This window comes from Thermobia domestica, chromosome 5 (genome assembly GCF_964235325.1).
Source record: "Thermobia domestica chromosome 5, izTheDome1.hap1.1, whole genome shotgun sequence".
Lineage (NCBI taxonomy): Eukaryota > Metazoa > Arthropoda > Insecta > Zygentoma > Lepismatidae > Thermobia > Thermobia domestica.
Window position 1 is genome coordinate 271,117,070 of NC_137458.1, and position 24,534 is coordinate 271,141,603.

Sequence of the window (24,534 nt, forward strand, 5' to 3'; positions counted from 1 at the left end):
CTATTGATAATTAAAAATTATTTATTTTGTACTCTTTATTACAAAATAAATACAAATATTATTTAAAAAGTAGTTAACAAGGAACACAGACAACATGATAAGTCATCAATTGCCGTTGAGTCCATTTTTCTAGTCGCTGCCATAACCTAGATTTTTTGGTAATTCAAATTCTGGTCACACTATAATTTATATTGATAGCAACACTGAAAATTCTTCCGATTCGTATTTTCGGATGTAGAATACCATTATCTATTACTGAGGTAAGTTACATTTCATTATCTCTTTTCACTTACAAAAAACTGGCAAAAGGAAAATGGTTAGCTTTTGAAAATATTTAGTAGTCTGTCCTCTTAAATTACTTAGTATACTAATTCTCTACAAACTAGAAATACAACCTGTATACCTATACCTGTATATACCTATATAGAATTCATACCTGTATACCAGGAATAAGTAGATTTTTCTTATATGAGTCCGTTCCATAATTATAACTCTTCGAACTAGATATTAAAACTACTAGCACACTGTTTTAGATTTTGGTTCCAAAATTAAGTACGTTATAAATTGACATCACATTGATTTACTGTACGCTCCTTTATTTCCATGATAACTGGATTAGTTAATAGAAAAATTGTTTGCCATCTTTCATTGCCATATTTCATTACCATTAACTTTTTACATAATAACTAAATATATCATTAGTAACATAGGTAAATGGGATCCAGATTTACACCTAGTGATATAAAACCCCAGTTGAAGTTACAGAAGGAAAGGAAGAAAGAACATTTAATAATGGGAATAATCCCATGTTATTTCAAATTCGACGATGATCTTGTAAGTTTTCTTTCAATTGTTTGTATTAATTATGTATTTAACATTCTTATAGGTTATATTTTGTTCAGCAAGATTTTGTAACGTTTCCCAAAATGAAAAAAACAAAATTGTGTCTAAAAACTGTAAATATGTTAAACATTTAACTTCTTCCGAAGTGTACAGCAGAAAATATTAAGTAAACGTGTTGAAATAGTTTATTTTTTACTTTAAGGTCCAACGATTATGCCATTTACACTGAATGAGATGTATAATCAATGGAAGGGAAAGATTGTGAAATTATTTTTTTTGAGGTCTTCAACCTGGCATCGAATCCGGGACCACATGCAGTAAAGGCACAGGCGCTAGCCACTAGACCAGTTTTTAGGACTTGGAAAAATAGGTATATCTGCTGTAGGCACAGAATAGCTGCTCAAGACTTTGAAGGAGAAATGTTTTAACGGGTTAATTCTGCATTCAGTGGCCAAAAATAGATTTAAAAAAAACAGTGCTTAAAGGGAACGAGTTGTTGTTATGGATAGGGACAAGTCTTCACTTTGGCCATTTCATTCAGTGAATCGTTCAATAAACTGATTTGTAATGAAGACCGAAACCAACGTGCCCTGCGGGGCTCTAACCCGCCTTTACTCGCTAACGCTCGTTCTTCAATACTATGTGATGAATTAAATATTAAACTTTGGTACAGCCAAAGGAATCAACCTACTTAATAACCTATATATATGTACTAACAGATAAGTTTTGAAAACCAGAACCGAAAGATCAAATCGAAGAATCGAAAAAAAAAAATTGAATGAAATGGCTAAATTAAGGACTTACCCGAAATAAAACTGGGGGAGGGTCAAAACTAGGTAAAAAAAAAGAAAAAGAAACCAGAAGCCGTGCTGATCTATAAAACCGTGACTGTAAGTGAAAACTTCTCGTAAAACACATAATAAAACATAACTTACCTAACCTAACCTAACCTTTCCAAAATCAGGCTATATTATTATTATTATTATTATTATTATTATTATTATTATTATTATTATTATTATTATTATTATTATTAAAAAAGGAGAAATTATCCGCTTTAACAATAATGGAAGAAGTACTTACTTGGAACAATTTAAATTTTATGTAAAAATAAATCTGTATAATATTAAGTAGAGTAGAAGAAGGATCCATTTCAGGATACCAAAAATAGTGCAATATTTCCAAAAGAAATAGAAGACTCATATGAATAGACTAGCTAAAATGGCCGTTCTTCGCACGGGCAGAAGAGGTTTATCGAAAGTATTTGAACACCTTAAGGATGACGACATAAAAGACAGTTTTTACGAAGAACTGGAACGGATATTTGACGAACTCCCGCGATACCATATGAAAATTCTATTAGGGGATTTGAATGCGAAGGTAGGACGAGAGGATATTTTCAAACCGATTATAGGCAACGAGTCTGCATAAGGAAAGTAATGACAACGGTGTTAGACTCGTGAACATCCAAACACCTTATCGTGAAGAGTACAAAATTCCCACATCGCGACGTTCATAAATACACTTGGACATCACTAGACGGAAAAACACATAATCAAATTGATCACGTTTTAGTAATAGAAGAAGGCAACCTAGCATAATTGATGTCCAATCGTTTAGAGGGGCTGATTGTGATACTGATCACTACCTGGTAGTAGCGATAATACGAGAGAGATTATCGTTGAATAAAAGTAATATTCAATGTCCGAAAACGGAGAGATTTAATTTAAAGAAATTAGAAGACATTCAGGTAAGAGAGAAATACCAAATTGAAGTTTCGAATAGATTCTTAGTTTTAGAAGATTCGGAGTGCACTAGTGTTGAGGATACTTGGATTGAAATTACAGATAGCATTAAAAGTTCAGCAATAGAAAAATTGGGACACGCGGAAATACGTAGGAACAAACCATGGTTCGACCAGGAATGCGTTAAACTAGTAGAGAAGAGAAAACAGGCAAAATTACGCTGGCTACAAAATCCGAATGAAATAACTACACAAAATTTCGCAGATATCAGGCGGCAAACTTCCAAAGCTTTTAGAACAAAGAAACGTAATTTTTTGAAAGCTAAAATTAAGGAACTCGAAGATAATAGTAAAAATAAAAATATTCAGGACATATAAGGGGATCAGCGAATTTAAGAAAAGCTATCAACCTCGTGCTTATATATTAAAGAAACCTGACGGAACAGTTCTCACTGATACGGATAACATCTTAAAGATATGAAAAGACTTTTTTGACGATTTGCTGAACACGCAGCCAAAAACTAATGTGCGTGGAGAAAAGGAGATACACATTTCAGAACCGTATATTCCAGAAACCAACCGAATAGAAGTAGAAACCGCTATAAAGAAATTAAAGAAACACAAATCTCATTGTGTAGATGAAATTCCGACTGAGTTAATTTTAGCTGGATGCGAAACCTTGTGGAACAAGATACACAAACTCATTCTCCTTATTTGGAACAAGGAAGAATTGCCACAAGAGTGGAAAGAATCAATCATTGTTCCAATTCACAGGAAAGGCGACAAAACTGACTGTAATAATTATCGAGGCATTTCTCTTCTGTCAAAGTCCTATAAAATCCTTTCAAATATTCTATTAGCAAGATTGACCCCATACACAGATGAAATTATCCCAAATTATCAGTGCGGATTTAGACGAAATCGATCAACTATCGACCAAATATTTACCATTCGCCAAATACTCGAAAAAAAGTGGCAATACAATACTCCGGTACATCAACTATTTATTGATTTTAGAAAGGCGTACGACTCGGTTAGGAGAGAAACATTGTACAACGTTCTTACAGAACTTGGAATACCGAGAAAGCTAATTAGATTAATTAAGATATGTTTAAATGAATCCCAAAGTAAAGTCCGGGTAGGAAAATTTTTGTCCACGAGCTATTACGTCGAAAATGGCCTGAAACAAGGAGATGCGTTGTTGCCATTATTATTTAATTTTGTGCTGGAATACGCTATAAGGAAAATCAAAGATAGCAACCAAGGCCTAGAGTTGAACGGTATTCACCAGATTATGGCAAATGCTGATGATGTAAATTTAATAGGGGATGATAGGGGAACAATAGATAGAAATGCAGAAATCTTATTAAACGCTCGCAGGGACATGGGTTAGAAGTAAATGCAGAGAAAACTAAATACATGCAAGTGCGTCAGGATCATAATACGGCAAATTGTGGATGCGTTAAAATATTAAATAATACTTTTGATAAGGTGGATACTTTCAAATATTTAAGATCAATATTAACAGACGAAAATCATATTCATGAAGAAATTGAATGTCAACTAAAAGCTGGAAATTTGTGTTAGTATTCGGTTCAAAATCTCTTGTCGTCGCGAATTCTGTCGAGGGATTTGAAGCTTAAAATATATAAAACAATAATCATGCCTGTTGTTCTGTATGGTTGCGAAACATGGTCGCTTACTTTGAGGGAAGAACATAGACTGAAAGTATTTGAGAACAAGATCCTGAGACGAATATTCGGACCCAAGAGGAACGGGAATGGGGAATGGCGGAAACTTCATAACGAGGAAGTAGATAATTTATACGGTTTACCAAACATTGTTAAGGTCGTCAAGTCTAGGAGGCATAGGTGAGCAGGTCATGTAGCTAGAATGGAAGAAAGTAGAAGCACTTTCAAAGTCTTGACTAGAATACCAAACGGAAAACGACCATTAGGAAGGCCTAGGCGCAGATGGGAGGGCAATATCAAGATGGATCTCGCAGAGATAGGAATACAAAGTAGAAACTGGATCCAATTGGCTAAGGATAGAAATCAGTGGAGAGCTTTTATGAACGCGGCATTGAACCTCCGGGTTCCATAGGCCATAGAGTTAGTTAGTTAGTTATTTGAACACATTAAATACTTAGGATACGGATAGTGGATGAATTTAGACTTAAATGGCATCTGAAGTGACACTATTCATCTTAGCGATCCCGAAAACTGTTGATTGGATGCTAATATTGGTCGTTTTCGATTATTTTTATTCATCACCCCTTATACCGATGGGGCCCAAACATTGACTCCAACGACATCGAGAATGTCACTATTCATCTCAGTGACTCCGATAATTATGAATTGGGCATTAATATCGATCCCTACATATGAACCTACGATATACTAACAGACATTTCCTTTTCTTTTTTCTAGCTTTTACGATAGGTTTTCTTTGATATTGCTTGACAAAATCAAGAATGATCAAAGTATCCCCACACCGAGTATAACTTTGATTACAAACATTTCTTTTCTTTTCTCGGCAAGTACAAAATAATTTGACTTTACAATTACAGAATATGTAGATACAGCCAGACCGATTTGTCATGTTCTTTTATTTCCTTTCTAATCTGGAAATATATTGACTTTTACAGATGAAATTTGATCAAAGTATCCCCATGTCAAGATATACGAAGCTCTCATTAAAAATAACCAGACCTGTGTTTCAACGTTTTTTTTTTTTTTTTGAAAATTCCCGTTTTAAGAGGGAAGGGGATAATTTCTTTCTCCACATAGAAATCGAAATTGCCTGTTATTTCCTTCACATCATAAGGAAAGCATTGAACACTTTGAAATGAATTTTGGAACGTAGCACCACCTCGCGGTAAGAAGCGAGATAAAGAGGTTTCAAATATTTTACGTAAACATATTCTTTCCGTATGAGGATCGAGAATTTCAGATAGTGCTGTATATTAAAGTGACCAGATGTTCCGTTTTAGTCGGCTGATTGTCAAACGGAACTCCTAAATGCCCCGTTTCTCCAGCAAATATGAACGAAGTGTCCCGTAATTGTTATTCAAAATGTGTGATCAGATCAAATTCTATGATCTTTCGTTAAAATGACTGTGTATAGAACCAGGTACGTACTTAAAAAAAATTTTATTGGGAGGAGTTCAAAGTTTGGGTGGTCCAACATACAAAACAGTTCGTCTATGTTGTACTCAATCATTGTCATTACACCCCCGAAAAGGTGATAAGTTATTATCAATAACTTCTCTGCTAAACATGTAGGAAAGTAGGGGCCGTGGTGGCTCAGTGGTAGGGTAGTTCGTGGCTGGTAGCCGAGGGAGCTGGTTCTCGGCGTGGTTCGCTCGAGGTCACTGGTGTTTCTTTCGAGCAGCTACTACTGCTAGTGTAGTGTGTCGATTCCTCTTTCTTGTGTGTGTGTTATCTGACTGAATTTAATTGTACTTTTCACCTGTTATTATTATCACATAGCATTTTTTTTTTTTTTTGTTTTGTTCTTTTGGAATCCAGTTTTCTGACTTAAGTTCGATATGAACACGATTCGCCTCAATACACTTCGTATCAGTTTTCAAAGTGTGGTAAATGTGCCGACTTCTATTATTTTACATGAGTGGATTAGGGATACCTTTGGGTTACCGTTGGAAACTGTGCTCAGCATATAAATGGATTTTCCACGTAAGCTATTATATATTAAATTAAAAACTCAAGAAGATTGTGAACGCATTTTAAATGAATTTACAGATACTGTTAAGTATTCTGATGCGGTAGGATCGTATAACCTACCTATTGATTCGGCTTCATATTTGATTAAATTGGTCCGCATTCATGCGGTTCCAATGGAACTTTCCGATTTACACCATAAACAAGTTTTTCTCTCCTATGGGGAAATTCTAAGTCTTACCGATGAACTCTACTCTACTGGACATGTTTACCCGGTGCGTACCGGGCGGAAATTACTTAAGATCGTCCTCAAAAAGAACATTCCGTCATATGTCACAGTCCATGGTCTTCGTTTATGGGTGACATATCCTGGACGAATTAAAACTTGTGCGTGATGTGATAGTGATCAGCATTTGATTTCGCAATGTGATAAACGACTGCCTAAACGTGCTCCTGTGACTGTTCCGGTTTCTGGAGGTTCTCGACTACCTTCCGAGTCAAATTCACGCTTGGCTCCGCCTCCAGTGCAACTTAAAGCTGTTCCAGATGTTACTAACTTCAGTGTTTTTCCTGTACTTTCTACTTCTTCCCTAGGCAAGACTATTAGTGCTGATGGTGATGTGGAAAATACCCCTCCCTCACTTAGTACCCCTGGAGCTCCTTCTTTAGAGAAATCTTCTGTAACTATTTCGCCTGCTGATGTTTCCAGCAAAGGTGTGATACTACCTTCTATTACTTCTGGATTGAATCAGGTAAGTTCGGATAATACTTTAGAGGCTGCTGCTGCGATGTCGTTAGTAGTGGACTCGTCTCTTTCAACGCCCTCAGTGAACGTTTCAAGTGACCACTCAGTACATGAACAACACGCTGCAGTATCTAGTCCGGAACTTGTTACCTCTCTTAGTGTTTCTGTTATTCCCACCACAAATTTACCTAGTGTGATGAAGGTTGAGATGGTACCTTTGGATACGTTATTACGGTGAAGGGTTCGATCCGTGTACCTTTTCAATTGAGACTTTGGTCCCTGTGAAGGGCTCAGCCATTCTATTACGGTTCCGGGGTTCTAGCAGCATTGCGCTGCAGGGTGCACACCATCCTTAACCGGCCTCCGTGAAGAACTCCCTACTCCCTGCCCGCAAATAATACAGCTTTGCACTATTTTATTCACGGGTACGGAAAGTTCATCCCCACGACGATCGTTCAAGGAAGGTGCGATACACCTCACCGTTACGGTCCAGATTCGGACGGAAATCACCTGGGCGAAGATCTAAGGCGTATTGCGAAAATAGACGAGAGCATCACCTACTTTCAAGAACCGAACACAGGTTATCCAACAATCACGTTCTTATTACGTCATGCAATCTGTAAAAGAAAAACTGACAAATTTATATCTTATTGTGCCATTTATTTAAAATGAATAAACGTACCTGAGATAAACAAACTTTCCCTTACATTATTCGCCCCATTTACGTAATGAGTTCGTAAGTGCACTTTTATTACTCACTTCATTATATTGTCCGCCATGGCTTGATGAAAGACGTGATCACATTTTAAGTTGGAACACTATATATCCGTCGAATCCACTCACTAGGATCGTCCTTTCTTCCAATATTGAGAATTTAGCAGACAGTCATTCCAAGTGAACACATTGATGACATTATGTCGTGGTTTTTGATAAAGAGTTGACTAGTTTTGATATATTTTTGTGTTGGTCGTTTACTACATGTCCGTTGCGTTTTAGTACCACCATCCAAGTCCTTTGTGTTTTCTTTTAGTCTCCAACACGCCCCTCGTTGTTATAAAATACTACTTGGAGCTAATTCGTTTTGATAATGAGTTGCATAAGAATTGCCAAAATGTTCAAATTAATAATACTGTTTTCGTTAATAATGTCTACATATTCGAAGACAGTGATGGATTTCTAAATTACAAGGTAACTAATATTCCACTTAAAAAAAAACGTTTGAGGACGAGATAATGTAGTGATCAGCAAAATAGCTGAGTCACTCACATTCACACACACCAACACAACACAACGAAAAACTAGTTGTCCTCTCATAACTTTCCTCTTCCTCTTCTTCTATCCTGTCTTTTAACACCACTAGGCGGCAGCACAATCAACAAGAAGCATACACTGCACAAAGTGTACGAATTCAGACGAACGTCACATAACACTCTAACGCAGAATTTGCGTTTATACGAAAAATATTATAAGCAGAATTTTGGTACAGTTACATTGGCGGTCGAAAGGAATGTACGTGCGCCATTGGATAATGGTAAACGTTCAAGAACCCTGACTGTAATTCCACTTCAACACTCACCACTGTTCCAAAGTGAAGACGAGCATTAGTTCACAATGAAGTTTATAAGAACTTTCGCCGAGTTACTCTTCATCAGATGAAAAAGTTTCATTAAGTTTCATTTAACGTAGAAAAACGACAAACGCGTGGGGCATTTATACTCTTACATAAAAGTTTCATGGGGCTTTAATATGTAAAGTCTTTAAAGTTCTTTTTTTTTTTTTTTTTTTTTTTTTTTTTACATTCGGCACTGCTACTAAATTAAACATTTATAAGTGCATGACTCACAATTAATATTCAAATAATTCTCATGATATACCTTTAATATACAAATTACTATATTGCTATATGCGCTCTTACCATTAAAAATTAACACAAACATTATATGAAATCATGGCATTATTTAGAAGTAAAATATTCACATTTCTTACTTTACGATATTATACGAAAACTATAGAACACGAACAAATAATTATCATGGACAACTCAACTTTTCAACAAATAGATAAAACAAATATTATTTGAATAATATATTTCAATATTCCACGAAAGTAAATGAACAAACTTATTCTACACACATGATATTTAAATTGCATAAATGACAAAACATACTTGCATTTCTCAAGCTATTCTGACAAAAAGTTACAAAAACAAAATTGTTATTCACAAATACAAAGATTACACATCATTTAAACAAATAACTACATGAAACAAATTTATTACCACTCTATTGTACTGTAACAATAAGAGTGAGGCCGGATAGAAGTAAGTCTGCCACACTTTTACGCTAATAAGCGCCTATCCACTTAAGTTTTTAAGTCTCCCTTCCCCATTATACATTTATATTATCATCCCACCCCTTTGGAATGGCAACAAGACCTTCTAGTGAGGTAGGAATATAAAGCAACATAGAAAAATGTACCCAAAGGTTAAAAATAAATGAAAGGGGGGGGGGGGAGGTTGCCATTCATAATTCAATTCTCGTGTCACAGTGTTCCACTGACACATAAAAACTTACTCTTACTCTGACTACATCAGAGCATATCATCGTTTATATTCTTAATAACACATGAATGCTATACAATTCACCTCGTACATTAGGTGTTTTAAAATTTTACAGTTAGTCTTGATAACTTATCACGAAGCATCAACAAGACAATACAATTATTCATGTAAACGAGTTTTTTTTTTTTTTTTTTTTTTACATGTCACGTCTGTTTAGCTTAGGATTCAGCAAATGATTTAAAGCTAACACAAGAGTACGATACCGACAATCTAGCTTGTCGTTTAAATATTGCAAATATGTATCACATTTCAATAGTTCTTTCAACAACAACTGAACATTAAACTTATTACTTTCGCTCTCGTTGAAAACAGACAAACTAACTTTCGTTATATTCAAAGAATTTACATTTACTAAAGTTTCTGGCTCACAAGAATCGGTTTTTTCACTATTTTCTTTTACAGAATCAAATTCTTTTTCATGAATATGTTTCTTAGCTAATTCTAACCAGATGTTCCTAGTTTTTTGAGTGGGTCTCCACACTCTCATACGATCAATAGAATGTACGCCACAAGATTCTCCAGTTAAAGGATCTACAAGCTCAAAAACTTTGTCTGAAATTTTATTTTTACAAAACAGTGGACCTTTGTAAAGCATGAAAAACTTGCGGATCTTTTTGTCTACTGCCGAACTCAAATGTGATTGCAACAAAAATACCAAATCGTTTTCTTTTATTTTGTATTTTCTTTCTTGGGACGCATTATATTTCTCGTTTCTTTTTCTAACTTTTTCACTTCTACGGTAGTCAGCCATTATGAGTTTATTTTCCCAATTTACAGGTTCACTTTCATCATAGCTTTCGTTTGTTACAATGCCAAAATGCTTCAACACAGAATAATTTGCTTTTACATTCAAATGAAGACTAGCAGGGCTGACACCTAAACTACTACACACAGAATAATTTAACAAAATGACAATCTGAGGTATGTATCTTTCCCAAGAAGTATGTTCCTCGTTACACAACAATTTAAACAATCTATTCGTCTCCCTATGGATACGTTCTACAATTGAGCTCTTTGGATGGTAAGGAGTTACATAGTGAATTTTAATACCATACTCTTCCATTTTAAATTTAAATTTTGCCGATACGAAATCATTGCAAATATCATATATTACGAATAAACAATCCGGCGGAAGGTAACAATGTATTTAACCTACGCCTACTTTTGGTTTCTCTAACTCAGAAGTAATTTTGTACGGCTTCATTTGCCAAAACATCATGTACGTAAAATCGCAAATGATTAAGTGGTTTCTAATCACAGCTTTACTTTTAGAACACACCACATTTATACATGCACTTTGTTTTTCAACACTGGAGATGGCAACATTGCATAAAATATTGCTCTTTCTTTTACATTTTAACGCACTAAACAGCTTGATTTTCTCTTTATTAGCATGAAATTTCGCATCTTTTAATTTTTTATTCATTATGGCAACACTGCGTCGATACTTGGATCGCATACCAAGTTGTGAAGTAAAACACTGATTCATGCTAGAAGATTGATTCACTAACTTTTGAACTGTACCACAATCTTCACAATTTTTTCTATTTTTTCGAAGACTTTCAACACGCTTCACTAGCATTTTTCGAAATTTTGATCGATCACTAGTTTTACTTTTCATTTTAGATCGGTTTTTTGACGCACCTACATGTTTGGGTTTTTTCATTGTACTGACGCGATTAACATACCGTTTTTCATTGACAAGCATTTTTGACCTACATTTCGTTTTGCATTTATTTTCACTTTTGGTTTTTACCAGTGCGTGTGATTTACTGAATAGCCTGATGGACATTTTCTGAAAAACTTTACAATTCTTACCGTTTACAAATGTTCTGCGGTTTGCACCTAATTCAACAGCTGATTCAATACTTAATGATCTACTATGATCGCTAGATCTCAAATTACTGTCATTCGTACCACAACTTTCGGAACACAATTCAGAAACATAAGCAGAATCATTTTTGCGTGTACCATGTTCTATCATTACACTACGATGGTGTTCAAATCTACTTTTAAGATTGGAACGCAGGACCTTGTTCGAAAATTTATGAAAGTTATGCAACAAGCGGAACTATTTCTTCACTTTCTTACGAACTTTATGCAACTTTCGTTTGTTTTTCTCACTCTTTTTACTATAAGCTAATAAATGAGTGCGCTTTTCGACAAGTTTACTGCACATATGCTTTACGCTACTGAAAATTTCACAACAAACTAGGCTTTTTTCTTTCCATGAGACAAAATTGTTACTACAATTGGGAAACTTACTGAACACAGAACCATTATTTTTAATTTTTGAATGTACAGACATCGTGCATACGAGTACAAAGAAAGTTATTCGTTGGATTTTCTTAACTTGTACTTGACTGACTACTAACTCACAACAGTGCAGATTACTTTCAACATGACCTAGTTTAACAATCGTTACATTAACAAAGTAAAAGCAACTAGTGCGGACGGGGATACAATCTAATTTACTAAGCGGTACACTACCTAACACACTTTCAAGTGTTTGCGATAACAAGCTACCAACGCGCATTGAGGTCTCTTTGCCTCGAATTTCATTACAATAAACGACGACATTAGTGCTGTTCTTCGCCAAACGGTATGCACACAGCTCATGAATGTTATTCAACCCTTCACGCAATACACAATTTTCTCTTACCTGTCGCTTTTCAACTATTTTCAGACTAGGTGTGTCTGCTACAGCAATCTGACAACGAGAACTTTCGTCAATAGCTAGACTAGGAGTGTTCGCATATTCTTTACCTGTGCAAGTACTAGTAACTTCAACACTATTTACTTGATTACTTTCTTTCTCTTGTGACTCAAACTTATCATTTAACTGTATGGAAAATCGCTTAACACTATCTGAGCCCGCACGATTGATTTTGTCTACACTTCTTTCTAAGCTCTTTTTCAATTCAACAGAGGATTCTCGTAATGTTGATAGTCCAATTGTAATACCGTCAAAACATTTTTCTAACTGTTGGTTAATTTTGTTATGACATTTTTCTACTTGTTGGTGAATTTCACTGTTTGTCTCATTAAGTCGCTGTTTGATATCATTCACAACACCAATAAATGATTGCTTAGTGTCATTAAAAGTACCATTAAGTGATTGCATTTGTTCTTTAGTATCGCTAACAGTACCATTAAGTGATTGTATTAGTTGATTGGTGTCATTTACAGTATCATGAACTTTATTAATAGCTTCAAGCAAAGTTTGCAAGCTTATATTTTTACTTTCTGCCATGATTACCAATTACAAATATACAAACACAACAAACACCAATAATATCTTTAAGTTAGCGCATATAGCATATCATGAGAAATAAAACCAGTCGAATATTACACCTAGATCTTCTCCCAGATGTTACATCCGTTACGAATCAATTAATAAAAACGTGAATTATTATTAATTGATCCGTCCCTGGAGGGAAACGCCATTCTATTACGGTGAAGGGTTCGATCCGTGTACCTTTTCAATTGAGACTTTGGTCCCTGTGAAGGGCTCAGCCATTCTATTACGGTTCCGGGGTTCTAGCAGCATTGCGCTGCAGGGTGCACACCATCCTTAACCGGCCTCCGTGAAGAACTCCCTACTCCCTGCCCGCAAATAATACAGCTTTGCACTATTTTATTCACGGGTACGGAAAGTTCATCCCCACGACGATCGTTCAAGGAAGGTGCGATACACCTCACCGTTACGGTCCAGATTCGGACGGAAATCACCTGGGCGAAGATCTAAGGCGTATTGCGAAAATAGACGAGAGCATCACCTACTTTCAAGAACCGAACACAGGTTATCCAACAATCACGTTCTTATTACGTCATGCAATCTGTAAAAGAAAAACTGACAAATTTATATCTTATTGTGCCATTTATTTAAAATGAATAAACGTACCTGAGATAAACAAACTTTCCCTTACATTATTCGCCCCATTTACGTAATGAGTTCGTAAGTGCACTTTTATTACTCACTTCATTATATTGTCCGCCATGGCTTGATGAAAGACGTGATCACATTTTAAGTTGGAACACTATATATCCGTCGAATCCACTCACTAGGATCGTCCTTTCTTCCAATATTGAGAATTTAGCAGACAGTCATTCCAAGTGAACACATTGATGACATTATGTCGTGGTTTTTGATAAAGAGTTGACTAGTTTTGATATATTTTTGTGTTGGTCGTTTACTACATGTCCGTTGCGTTTTAGTACCACCATCCAAGTCCTTTGTGTTTTCTTTTAGTCTCCAACACGCCCCTCGTTGTTATAAAATACTACTTGGAGCTAATTCGTTTTGATAATGAGTTGCATAAGAATTGCCAAAATGTTCAAATTAATAATACTGTTTTCGTTAATAATGTCTACATATTCGAAGACAGTGATGAATTTCTAAATTACAAGGTAACAAATATTCCACTTAAAAAAAAACGTTTGAGGACGAGATAATGTAGTGATCAGCAAAATAGCTGAGTCACTCACATTCACACACACCAACACAACACAACGAAAAACTAGTTGTCCTCTCATAACTTTCCTCTTCCTCTTCTTCTATCCTGTCATTTAACACCACTAGGCGGCAGCACAATCAACAAGAAGCATACACTGCACAAAGTGTACGAATTCAGACGAACGTCACATAACACTCTAACGCAGAATTTGCGTTTATACGAAAAATATTATAAGCAGAATTTTGGTACAGTTACAACGTCGAAGAAAAAGAAACGCCCTCTCCTTGACAGTAAAGCTCCTAAAGTTCAGAAAGTGCTTGACTCATCTCTGTCTGATGAACCTAGTATTGCTCTCCGCACGCGATCTAAACAACTTTCGCAACCACAGGTGCCCCCTGCATCTAATGAACATTCCTTTTCGTCCAACCAAAATGCTGAAACGCCGTCTTAATTTTTGGTTAATTATTTTGGAGTTTAAATTTTTGCGGTGTGGTAATTTATCTGCTTCGTGCATAGGCTTTGCATTTTGTATATTACTCCCGTATGTTTTACATTTTTACTTTTCTATTTTCCATATTATGTATGGTGTTAGGATTGGTACTATAAACTTTAACGGACTTTCTTCCGCTACGAAACAGGATGCAGTTGCTGCCTTTATTAATACTAGAATGATAGATATTTTGTTTGCCCAGGAGGTTAAAATTACTGATTTACACGGTTTATATAATTATACCTTTATTAGTAATGAAACTGTAGCAGGCACAGGTACTGCACTTATTTATCGCAGTGATTTACACCTCGATCAAGTTTATAATTATCCTGATGGTCGCATTATTACTGGCAATTTGGAAACTATACACCTTTGTAATTCCTATAGTCCATCTGGCTCGCAAAACCGTATTCAACGTAATAATTTTTTCAGCGATGACGTTGCTACTGCATTGCATGCTGGTACTCGATCTATTATTTGGGGAGGTGACCACAATGAAGTTCCCGGTTCTCAAGATTCCTTACAGAACCGTACCCCTTCCACTAATTTGCTTCATGTTCTTACTCAATTTGGTCTCGTGGATGTTTGGCGTCATTTTCACCCTCACGACCCGGGTTATACGTATGTTCATTCTCAAGGAGCATCTCGCATCGATGCTTTTTTCATCTCTGCATCCTTGCTTCCTCATGTTCAAAGCATAGAACTGGTCCCAGTCTGTTTTTCTGATCATCATTCTGTTATTTTCACTGTTAATTTACCTGTAACACAATATCTACGAAAATCTTTTTTTTTGGCATCTTAATACTAGTATTTTGTCTGATCCATCCTTTCAAGCACTTCTTCGACAAAAATGGAATGAAATAAGTAAGCAATCTTTACGTAAGAGTAACATTATGCAGTGGTGGGACTCTCGGGGTAAACCTACCCTTAGACGTCTCTGTCGAGACTATTGTCGTGAGCGAAGTAAAAACTTTCATGAGCAGTATAATTATTATTACCGACTTTTGCATGAGTACCATCTTGCTTATCAACAAGGGGCTCCTGTTTTATCACAAATTAAACAGGTGAAAGCTTTTCTGTTATCATTACATCGCACCAAGTTATCCGGTATTAGTGTGAGGAGTAAACTTATTTTGAGTCAGCCCACTGAATCTCCTGGTCTGGTTCAAGTAACTGCTGAAAGACGTCGGGGCGAACAACGGCTAATCGGTAAGATTCAAGATGAGGAGGGTCGTTTATGGTTGGGAACCAATATTGCTCCTTGTTTTACCCGTTATTATACCCTTCTTTATAGCCGACATCCTTCTTCTCCGTGATTTGTTTTCTGAGTTGACTCCCTTAGAACCTGCAGCTCAAGATGTTTTGAATGCCCCTTTTACTGAAAATGAAATCAAGCATGTTATAATGACCACGCCAAAACATAAATCTAGTGGTGTGGATGGATTTCCTTATGAATTTTATCAAACTTTTGCTGATATTTTTATTCCTTTTTTTACCGAACTTTTTAATGATTTTCGTGTCAACTTACGTTTAGGGACCTCTCTTACGCATAGTATTATCGTTTTACGTCCGAAGCAGTCTCAGTCCCTTTGTGTCACTCAGTACCGGCCTATAAGTCTTACTTGCTGTGATTATAAACTTTTAACCAAGGTTCTTGCCTTTCGTTTACGTAATTTCCTCACAAATATTTTACGTTTTGCCCAATTTGGTCATGATATCCAACACCCCCTATATTTGGCACTAGCAAATATTCGTGACACCATCGCTTTTTTTGAGCGTTATCCCACTCGCGCCACAGCAATATTAAGTACTGACTTTTCCCAGGCCTTTGATAAAATTGATCACGACTATCTTTTTCGTGTTTTGGAAGCATTACATTTGGGCACCAGTTATTTTAATATGCTCCGTGCTCTTTATCGAGATCGTACGGCACAATTGAAACTTAATGGAGCGCTTACTTCTTCATTTCGGCTTGAACGTGGTCTAATCCAAGGGTGTCCTTTATCCACCCTTTTGTATAGCATTGCAGTTATGCCTTTTATTAGTAAAATTTATCGTGAAATTGATGGCATTTGTCTTAATAAGGCGGTTCTCAAATTACAAACGTCCGTTGATGATTTTAGCTTCTTTTTTCATTCTCAAAGTGACCTTGATACGATTCAATATAATTTGCACTTATTTAGTCAAGCCTCAGGTGCGACCCTCAATGTTGAGAAAACCAAATTGTTATGCCTTTCCGACCAAGCACATACGTCTTTTGTTTCCCCCTTCACATCTGTTTCTTGTCATAAAATTCTTGGTATTACCTGGTATCCATCCGTTAGACATACCATCTCGGTAAATTATAATCTTGTTGTTTCTAAGTTGGTTACTTTATTCTATCAACATAAAACAAGAAATCTTACCCTTTTTGAACGTGCCACTTTTATTCAGGTTTATGCTCTTAGTCTTTTATATTTTATTATGCAACTTTTCCCGCCCTCGGTTGCTATTCTTAACAAAGTAAACAAACATATGTTATATTTTCTTTGGTATCAACATACTCTTCGGGTACATCGCCAGGTAGTTTGCAGTCGACCTTCTGTTGGAGGCCTTGGTATCAAGGACATTGCTTTACAGGCCAGATGTCTTTTTCTTCATAGAACCTGTAAACTGCTTTGTGTTTTTAGCAATTCCTTTTCGTCACAATACATCATGCGCTGCCTGAGTCACGTGACGCTTACTGCTCCTGTCTCCGTTCATGGATGGTCACAGACCTATCCTTATTTAAAAACGGTAGTTCTCGATATTGCATATGGCCTTATCGCACGGGCTCGGCTTGAAGATATGACCGTTTCACAATTATATCAATATTATGCTTCTCCCTCTTGCGTTCCGCTTATAGTACGTAAATTTCCTAATAATAACTGGCCTCAAATTTGGCGTAACATTGGTTCCCCAGTTTTATCTTCCCCCTTACGTTCGCTTTGGTATTTATTGGTGCATAACTTATTTTTAACAAATGCACGAGCTTATACCCTGGGCATCTCCCCTGCTTCCCTCTGTCATATTTGTGGACAAACTGATACCCTCTCACATCGTCTTCATACCTGTACTAGGATATACCCTCTTTGGCAAAAATATACTCAGATTCTTGCCAGAATCCTTCGCACTAGTACCGACTATATAACTTGTGACAATATGATTTTGCGCCCCGATTTTGTTTTCTTCCCTCCAGTTAAACATAATTTTGTTGTGTGGTTGACAATTACAACGGCTGATCTCTTTCTTCATCTTTCTACGGATTTCTCCCCGGATTTATACATTTCTTGGTTATCTTATTCTCTTTTGCGTATACCTGTTCCCCAACGTCATCGCTGGTTTGCTCAGTATTATCAGACGATCTATTATTATTATTATTATTTTTTTTTTTTTGCTTTCATTACTGGTATGTTTATTTTTTTGTATTTCTTGTTATTAGTTGCATTTTTCTAATTGTTATTACTGTAACTATTATGTAAGTGCTCAATAAATACTATTAAAAAAAGTGGTAGAGCGTTGATCTCTGGTGCTTGGGGTGCCGGGTTCAAACCCTGCTCCCGCCAAGTGAACTTTGTGATGGACAAACCCCCTTGTGCGTGGGTTTTCTCGGGGTTCTCCCATTTTCTTCATTCCACCATTTCATTCATTTCTCATAATCACCGTCTCCTTTAGCCTAACCGGCATAACCGTGGGACGTAAAACTCACAGATTTTATTTCATTTCATTTCAAGTAGGAAAGTGTACAAATGTATGTCAAGTTACGAAACTTTTTCTGGTAGAGGGAGGTCCGAACCCTGTAGACCCCACGTGGGCGTGCCTCTGTATATAACAAATTTTGGCACTAATGCTTATTGGGAACTTTCGGGTCGTGCCTGGAACTGACAGTTTGTTGGGTATGACTTCAGAAACGCTACTGTGTCACCCTTATTTGTGTGTTATGTAATTTGGCTCAAAATGCAATTTGGGAATTTTACACCTCCACTCCCCCACGTAATTCATACGCATCCCGTTTCTGCGAGTTAAAATTCTGGCCACATTATTGTATATTCATAAGAGTAGCTAGCTACTCATCTTGTTTTGTTTCTTTCTCTTGTTAAATTACCGAAACAGTATCTTGAGATAAAGGGACATTATCGTTCTTCTTTACTTTCTACTTGTGACAATTAGGTTATTGCCTAATTTTTAGAACGTTAGAAGCTATAAAAGTATGATTCTCAAATATTGTGAATGAAATCTGTTAATGAACATCACTACCGTTAGTTACACTGGAATTTTACAATAACCTTCACGTGCAACACCTAAATTGAGAACAGAAAATAACGTGGTTACCAATTTCTTCGTAAGATGGCAGCATTTACAACATAAGAGAATAAAATGAAATAATTCTACCTGTAATGGGTACTCCTAGCGCACAAAGAGTGAATTAACACAGCAAATTGTTTAGGTGAAGGCACTCGAATTTAATAAAGCATGGGACAATTCGTACAGTTAACAAACAATATACTGTATTTTAACGTCTATCCATGACTAGTCGTTCTTTCAAAAAAAAGAATGTTGCGGTGGGGACACTTAGTATTCAGGGGGGTACTGCGGTACTATTCTATTTATTATTATATTATAGACGAATTATTTTGGTTTCCTCCGGGGGTCACTCTCAGAGCTCCGGGGATAGTGCCCCCCAAAAAAACGTGTCTGAAAAAAACACTGTCCATGACAAAATATGGGTGTCCATCCCTCAAGGTTAAGTAAGCAACCTCCTCAAATTGCCCCCTTCCCCAAATTTAGCATTCTCCAATTTGATTGTATCATTTTTAATGAAAGATTATGTTCCCTTAAATAACCTGATGGGTGTAACCTTGATCCCTAAAATCCACCTGTGGACACCTCTGATTGGTGGTAATATTTCACACATTGGAGCTTATGTCAAGTTTAATTGTTTAATTTATTAGAATTTAATGTCCTTCGCCAGTGGGTCTAAGCCACCCTGATACTTTTAATTCTTTGTTGGTGTATATACGAGGGACATGCCGAAAGTTTTTAGATACCCTTTGGAAAATCAATTTATTTACATAAAATCTTTTGCATTTTCTCCAAATAGTCCTCACAAGAATCATCATACTTTTCAGTTCTTAAAACCACGAGTCAAATGTTTTTTTGTTTTTTTTTTAATTCGTATTTTGGAATATCAGAAATTTCATTGTTATGCACTGTGATAGCTTCTTCAATTGTTTGAAGCGGCATCTTCCAAACTTTTTCTTGCGGTTTGGGAAGAAGGGAAAGTCACACGAAGCTAAGTCTGTATAAGCCGGGTGCGGTAGAATATGAACTCCATTTTTCTGTAGAAACTAAAATTTTCGCTGTCGTGTAGAGCCGTGTGCCGTATAGTCGTCGTGATGAAAAAGAAAGTGAGACAGTGGAGACTTTCAGTAGGCATGTCTCCAAGTTTCAAAGATACTCGGAAGGCAGCAATGTACCACTCTCCTGGCACTGTACGTCCATATCTAACTGTACAGTTGCCGCGTGACCGGTCTTACAGAAAAACAGTGCCACCACTACTTTACCCACGCTCTGTGCTCGTTTAACTTTCGAATGGAGTGTTTCATATTGAAAATGCCGTACTATAGACTGCTGTTTTGTTCCGGGGTCAGAGTTATAAACTCATGATTCGTGATCTGTGACGATACTTTGCTCCTGGAAAAATATTTCGAGTATATAGCGGCAGCACTCCACGCGGTCATTTTTATGCTCAGGCGTAAGCATATATGAGACCGAGTGACTGCAATGCTTGGAAAGGCTGAGATAATCTTTTATTATGAACTGAGCTGCAGTTAATCTAATCTTCAAAATTGACTGAATTTCCTCGTATGTGATGTGGCGGTCCTCTTTTACAAGATTTCTTTCTGTTCCGACATTTTCATCCATAACTACGGTGCAAGGATGCCCAGAGTGAGGGTCATCTATGTCAGGCTTTCAGCCGCGTTTAAATTCCGCGAACCAATTAAAAACGGTTGTGTGTGAAGAGGCAGAGTCACCGACACACTTTTCTAAACGATTATGGCACTGTTCTAGTGTTAAACCGCACTTAAAAATAGTAAAAGTTCACTGCACAAATTGCACGTCGCTCGATCTTCATTGTTGCCGACTGACAGGCTCAAACTAACCTCACTTCCAGTTCTGTAATTTTCAAACAACCTTGCAGCTTTGCAGTTACAACTTTCACCACTAGAGAGCATGCGTGATATGTCGCAGCAACATCTGAATTTTAGTATCTAAAAATTTTTGACATGCTCCTCGTACATAGGGTATTGTGTAAATAATGCTTCTTCTGTGAGTCTTGTGTATCTTTTACTGGATCTGTATATCAAAATTATATTGATTATTATTTACGTAGCTTTTGGCAACCAAAAAGTAATATTCTCCTAATAGTCGACTAGAATCTATCGCACATAGAATAACTGGAGTTTATTTTGATTTTATTAGTTCTGTAAACACTTGTCGAGATTATATAACTTTGTGAATAATCTAGACCTATATAATTTAAAGACGCTAAATACTATTAAAAATGAACTTTAGTGTGGTCCCGGGGTCGATTCCCGGTGGGGCTAAACTTTAACTCTCAAGTGAAAATTGGATCATTAAAAGTTGCTTGATAAAAATGAAAGGACAAATCTGATTGGTTCATAGATATTACCTAATATCATTTTAAGAAGTATAAAGGCTGTAATCTTAGAAGTTGTATTTCATAATGTGTCTGATGAATGCAAAGTTAATTTGCCAAAACTTTAACCCTATTATTTATTAGTTAACATATGCTTTGATCAGAATTTCCTTTATTGTATAAAAGAAGTTCCAAAGCTAGAATGAGTGGTATTCAGATAAAGTTTGTGTACTTAATTAAAGCCTACATAACCCCTGTGTAATCGGGATACCCTAGATCAGGGCCGTGCCGTTGGAGGGGCGAGCGGGTCGACGGCCCCGGGCGCCGAAGTAAGGGGGCGAAAAATTTGGGAGAAAAAAGGAAAAAGATACGAAAAATTGTTTGGAATATATGTATACTATGGGGGCGCCGTCGTACACTCTCCCCCCGGGCGCTGATTTTTCACGACACGGCCCTGCCGTAGATATATAAATGTAAGATTTACTGGTTAGCAGGGCCGGATCCAGGATTCTCTGTGCACCAATAACTATCAGTGCATTTGAATTAACTTTGAGTTTTTTAAATGCCTTTAGGCATCTGTGATGTGAATGAGGATTTCCTTTACAAATACTGTGTCTCTACTCTCGATGAATTCTTTTCCTTCAATCTTCAGAAAATTGACTTACATTATTGATTTTGCAAAACTCATTGCTAGCTTCTCACTTTAGATAGTGTATATTTACCACGAAGGGGGGTGTACGTGCACACCCTTGCACCCCCCTAAATTCGGTCCTGCTGGTTAGCTTCCCTAAAATTATCTTAGTTCTCTCGTCTTAGTGTCTCTGACTACGGGCTGTCCGAATTCCTTAAAGATGAATTTAAACTTGTTTGATTGTTAGCCCCCCCCCCCCCTAATACGCTACTTGCCCGATTTTGATATTTGGTACATGAGTGAACTGTGACCTAACTTAGGTTTTCAGCACATCTTGGCAAGGGCAAGAGAAGAAATGGTGAGGTGGTGATACGTAAAAATAATTGAAAACAACCTATATTAGTGTCCAATTCATAGCTTTCGGGGTTACTGAGATGGGGACCAATGCAATTTAAGTCCAAATTCATCCTCTGCCGTCATGAGGGGGATGATTGTTGAAGTGGGAGGGGATGACATGTAAAAATAATCGAAAACAACCGATATTAATGTCCAATCCATATTTTCGGGGTCAGTGGAATGAATACTGACACTTCCCGATGCCGTTCCGTCCTAATTCATCCTTATCGGCATAGGGAGGTTAGGGATGCGATGAGAAGGGGGTGACGTGCAAAAATAATCAAAACGACCGATATGAATGTCCAATCCATAATTTTCGGACGGACTGTATTATTGTTAGGATCATTCTAGTAGGCCTTATAAGATTTTAAAGTTAATATATCCGACCGTCCGTTCGTTACTCCACATTGTAACACTTTGTACGAAAAGTAATTTTTGAATTCCTTTTTTGTCAATAAACAGTTAGAGTGTTTATCTCGACCTGGTTCGTTAATAGAAAATTAAATGAAATCTTTAAGTTTTACGTCCCACGGTTATGCCGGCGGTTCGTTAATAGAGTCAATCCGATAATATATTTACGAGTAATGGTAACTGTAATAGCGGTGTGGAAATTTGTGTTGAAGTTAAGAATTCTTTTTAGGTTAAAATGTCTTTTTGAGATTACAAGTTTTTAAGGTTAACATATCAAGGTTTATTAAATTTCAAAATATATTGGTGAGGTGAAACCTCACATACATTGGGTATGATAGGGTATATACAGAGATGGAGTGGGTCAGTGGGTCCTGAGTTAAGTGGGTCAAGATTTGTGAGTGAGTTAGTAGGTCGTGAGTCGATAGGACGTAACCCACCATGACCCACCGATCCACTCAGCTCAGTGCATTGTAGACAGCGTCTTCTGAACATTGGTGAATTAGTTTACGTTTATTTTCAAGTCCTCAATTTTATGATTATCAATTTTATGATAATTAAATTAAAATTCATCGCAATAATGACTCATGCCAAACACTACCATTTTATGTCGTAAAGGTCGGATTCACCGATATCGTAACAGAGAGGTGTTTGAGCGATTGACCGTAGAAATTCAAACTTCGATTAGTGGTAATTTCACAGCCTTGTCTAATTACTGTTTAGTCATCGGAGAGGAGAGCGTGGATCAAGGGCAGTGATGCCAATTTAGCCTATTTTTTGGCTAAATATAGCATATTTGGAGAAGCATTTAGCCATACAAATATACGAAATGCTTATAGCCTTAAATATAGCTTATATTATGAAACTTTTTTGGCATTGTTGCCTTTTTTATTAGCCGTTAAATTACGTAATTCTAAAAATACTATTTCTTTGAAACTAAAGTGTATTTAAAAAAAATTAGCCTTTTTGTTATTACATCTCGTATTAATTGATTTTTTCTAGACAGATGGTGTTGTATTACGCAACAAACACTTGTTTTTTCATTCTTCTCTCTCTCCACCCACAGATTTACAACAATTTAACAATACCTATCGACTAAGAAAGAATTTTAATTTCGCTACCGTAACGGCACCGTTTGCTACTTTGAATTATTTTAATTTTCGCATTTTATTGCAAGAATGAAAGGTTTTTAATACAAATTTAGTAAATTGTTCGGTTCTTCAAGCCACAGAGATTGTTTTTGTTTATTAAAGGAAACAAATAGAATATCTACTTAGCTTGAAGACTCTCAGTGCAATCATGATGATTCGTTTGGGTGTACGGACAAATAAGAAATGTTCGTAAGAAATGTGACCTGCCGAAACTACTACTGAAAACTAGCACAATGGCAGTCTACAAAAGCACTACCAATCCACAATCCAACGATGCATCCAGTTCCAGCGCCTCGGCCAGCTGCGACTTCATCGATGATGACTTATTTCAATTCAAATGATAATATGGTTGTTGACTTTCACAAATCGGATGAATTGTTAATGGATTTTATTGTAATTTAAAGCCATATATATTGCTTGTTAGTCTTCAGCGAATAAAATTCAACATTTCAAATTTTACTATAACCCGCTTATAATCTTACACACAAAAAAGGGGGTTTAAAATCTACAATGTGGGTTATAGGTTAGCAGTTCAAAATCTAGCCATTTTTTATTTTTTATTTTTATTTTATTTTATTTTATTTTTATTTTTATTTTTTATTTTTTGCATAAAAAAGCTTATTTCTGAAGGCCATTTAGCCTATTTTCTTCAGAGGTTGTTGGCAACACTGATCATGGGTCAGAGTCGAT

The 24,534-nt window shown here is 36.4% G+C and overlaps 1 long non-coding RNA gene across 1 annotated transcript in view; it reads left to right on the plus strand.

Moving 5' to 3' along the window:
* The first annotated feature begins 764 nt into the window (after positions 1–764).
* The window catches only part of LOC145684847 (uncharacterized), a 43,389-nt gene continuing 19,619 nt past the window's right edge, over positions 765–24,534 (plus strand). Inside the window, exon 1 of the long non-coding RNA XR_014131412.1 lies at positions 765–834. This is a non-coding gene — a long non-coding RNA (uncharacterized LOC145684847). The remainder of the gene's footprint in view (positions 835–24,534) is intronic.